The sequence below is a fragment of the Gadus chalcogrammus genome, chromosome 6 (assembly GCF_026213295.1).
Source record: "Gadus chalcogrammus isolate NIFS_2021 chromosome 6, NIFS_Gcha_1.0, whole genome shotgun sequence".
Taxonomy (NCBI): Eukaryota; Metazoa; Chordata; class Actinopteri; order Gadiformes; family Gadidae; genus Gadus; species Gadus chalcogrammus.
In genome coordinates this window covers 26688844-26692371 of record NC_079417.1, presented here as the reverse complement: position 1 = coordinate 26692371, position 3528 = coordinate 26688844, and the positions used below count along the sequence as shown (strand labels likewise).

The 3528-nt window shown below is 41.2% G+C and overlaps 1 protein-coding gene across 3 annotated transcripts in view; it reads left to right on the top strand.

The window, feature by feature from the left end:
• The first annotated feature begins 27 nt into the window (after positions 1-27).
• si:dkey-220o5.5 (actin filament-associated protein 1-like 1) overlaps positions 28-3528 on the top strand; it is a 166227-nt gene continuing 162726 nt past the window's right edge. For all 3 annotated transcript variants that reach the window (XM_056592006.1, XM_056592005.1, XM_056592004.1), the window contains exon 1: positions 28-3528. This exon is cut by the window's right edge and continues 150 nt beyond it. The gene's annotated coding sequence lies outside the window, so the exon portion shown is untranslated.

Sequence of the window (3528 nt, the reverse complement as noted above, 5' to 3'; positions counted from 1 at the left end):
TAAAGAAGAAGATGGCCCTGTTCTAGCACTAAGGACTACACCTCCCTCAAACAAACCTGTACATTTTCTGGACTGGCACAGTGAAAAACAAGACTAAAATACTCCAACACCTGATCAGGGCAGTCACACAAGCCTCATCACCAACAAAGGGAGTGACTGCTCATATGATTGGTCAAGCTGCTCTATGGTTCTCAGGACAACAACCCAAGGCATCGAGCTCCTCTCAGCGAGCACAAAAGGGAGCATGCATCCTCTCACCTTTCGGCTACTTCTCGATGTGCAACAACTACTTCAACCCACATGAAAACACGGGCATGTCAGAAATCGACATGCACAGTGTCACGTTATTTCACCGATATCTAGAAATGCGATTTGAGCAGGAGTAGCAATGGTCACCGGTTGTTCTCGCCCATCCAGGGAATCTTCCACGCATCACTACCTTCTGCGTCACTTACTTTACTCTTCAGTCCTTTATCCGGCACACAAGGCCGTCCCTCGTCCCACTAAGAGCAGATGCCTTCTGGGAGAAGGTTCCAGAGGGTTTCATGTTGAGGTGAGGCCCTCGTCTCCATGTAGCCAAAGAGGGCTTTCTATAGTCACACAAGAGTGGTTAGCACAACCCTTGAAAAGAGTCTATGTTAAACTTAGCGTGATCTGGCACCACCTTGTCCCAGCATGCATCTGGGCGTGCTCAGACAACACCCCCTCATCAGAAGTCGGTAACAGTTGTGATGTCAATGCAGATGGAATGAGAGACGACAAGGGAATACAGTCGTATTGAAGCTTTGTTAATAGCTGGTTAGGTCTGATTAAGGGAGACTTTTGAGTACCATAGTAACCAGTACCATAGTAACCAGTGGGTTTGAATATGAGTATGTCGACAAGATAGCATGGGCAGGTTTTTTTTTATATCAGTGAGTCAATGAGGGCGAGAGAGACAGAGTGAGTGTGGTTTTGTGTGTGTGTGCGTGTGTGTGTGTGTGTGTGTGTGTAAAATAAATAGTGAGAGGATGTGAAGAGGAGGAGGTGGGATCCAAGAGCTAATGTCCATTTTTAGAACTAGAAAAAAAAAATATCTAACAAAACCTGCATTAGGAGCTGCAATCTTCTTCCATCACAATTTTAAACAAAACAAATGTACCAAACTTGCTCAGAATTTAATTTAGTTAAGTATGGAAAAAGGAATTCTAGAATACAAAACTATGAATAAATAGTAGTACCAGTGTAACTTGTCAGCCGATTCGTAGGTTGCTACTGAGGATAAGACTCATACGGACTCCTCAAGTAATCAAACTCTCAGTTATAATTGGAGCTTCCCATTATAAAAGCTGTCTGTCTGCAGGTGGAGCCTCTGCTCTGTTATGCAATACCTTTGGCACCTACACCCATCCAACCTGCATTTCTGTTGACCGCCCTCGGGCGGAATCAGAAACCCAATAATCGGTCGGATATGAGGTGCACTTACTATTTACTCAGCCAGTAATGATTTCATTTCCAGCATCTAGCAGGAAGAGGAAGGAGGTGGAAGGACCTCACCTTCCTCAACAATTGCCTGTAGGCCAGTCCACACACAGTAGTCATAGTGATTATGGGGATGTCAGGCCCTTTTTCTAGACCCACGCTGCTCACTGCCACCTTTCTAGAATATGCAGAAACATTTAATAGTTCCCTTTGTTTGCAGTATAGACTATTTTCTGATACGTCCAGGCTAGAGATTGTTCTTCCTGCTTCCTTTTGCTAAGTAACGGGTGATTCGATACCAGCTGATCCGCAGAATTGTAGTTATGTAGGGGAATCCTAACGGTGACAGTGTTCTGTATTAGAGAAATAATTATAATATATAATTAATAATTATATATATAAATGCTGTATAGCCAAACCTCCCTCCCTCTCTCTCTCTCTCTCTCTCTCTCTCTCTCTCTCTCTCTCTCTCTCTCTCTCTCTCTCTCTCTCTCTCTCTCTCTCTCTCTCTCTCTCTCTCTCTCTCTCTCTCTCTCTCTCTCTCTCTCTCTCTCTGTCAATCTCTCACGTAACAATTTACCATGTTTAAATAAAATAAATATATATCAGATAGAATGGAAACCATTTGTGTAATACCAGAGCTTTGCATCAAGTGTTGACATCTGACATCTTCTAAGTCCCAGAAAGTAAGGGATCTGTACACATCTGTGTAGGTCTTGATGTTAGAGGGCAGGATCCTATGTGTCTCGACTGTATGGGTCTAGATCTAGACTTTTGGATTATTGACTGGGGCATTAGTCGGATGGCTTGTCGTGCTTTGTAGCAGATGAACATGGTAACTAGTTGGTTGGTTTCATCAAAGCAAAAAATATATATATATAATTTTTAGCAAAAATGCAGGTAACAAAGTAAGCCTGTTTCTGTTTTTAAATTGTTTTGGTATTGAGGTGCAACTATAATTAGGATTTTTCTGAGGATCGTTCACAGGATGGTGGTTTATCCCAGATCTGTGATTACCCGGATCTCGACCACATCAACCCCTGACCCAAATACCTATCTTTACTAAACCTTCTGAACTTGACTTCGGTTCTCCTATGAAAACAGTTCATAAGGCCGTTGTGGGAAATGTGAATGCTGCCACCTGCAGGCACAAATAAATAAATAACTGGACATTTTTCCTCATCGACTCTCTGCCATTCTTTAACAGGGCCATGCATTCAACCTAGGGCGATGCATTCAACACGCCTCGACATCCGTGGACTAAACTAATAACAAACTTAAAACTGTTTGAGTTTGAGTGATTGAATTTAACGGATAATATGTTCTCTGTCATTTTTTTTGGAGGAATGAAACCTTTTGCTGTACAATAATAATAATAAAAATATTGATCCAACTTTTCTTGTTGTAATATAATATTAATGTCTTGTTAAGGCCTGAAAACAAATGAATTGCTAGTGGATTTTTAGTTGGTTTGTTTTATTAAAGAAAAAACACATACGTACAAAGTGTCGCCAAGTAGGCCTATAGCAATGTCATAAACAGGGAGTTGCAAATTATATAACCATATGCTACTAAAGGACGCAGAGTGACTCCATATTTCTAACATTAATAAATCTGATAGTCCCTATCTCTGGGTTATTAGCAGGGTATTGCAATTCTTTGTTAACTTTGTTTCTCGGGTCTGGCTTCCATATAGGCTACATGTCTCCTGTCATCCAATCTCGTGTTAAAGGCACTTGATTCATGACCTTTCTAAATTAGACTTATTGATTTGTAATGGGTCTGTGGGTCCAATATTATTTGTTTATCAAGCGGAGTGAACAACTTTAGTAACAACAATGACGTAAATAATAAACGATTGACAAAAATAATTGTCCGTCTGTTTTTTCAAAACATGTTTATATTTCGTGATGTTTATCTGTGTCACTCAAACACTCTGACACCGCCCCCTGAGGGGCGGGCCTCCCACCGGTTACTCTGCGGTAGGTTTAGAGCTCATTAGGTCCAGATCTTGTGATGTTTCGAAACAGATTCATAGTTATTTGTTCTTCAAGTTTACTATCCGGC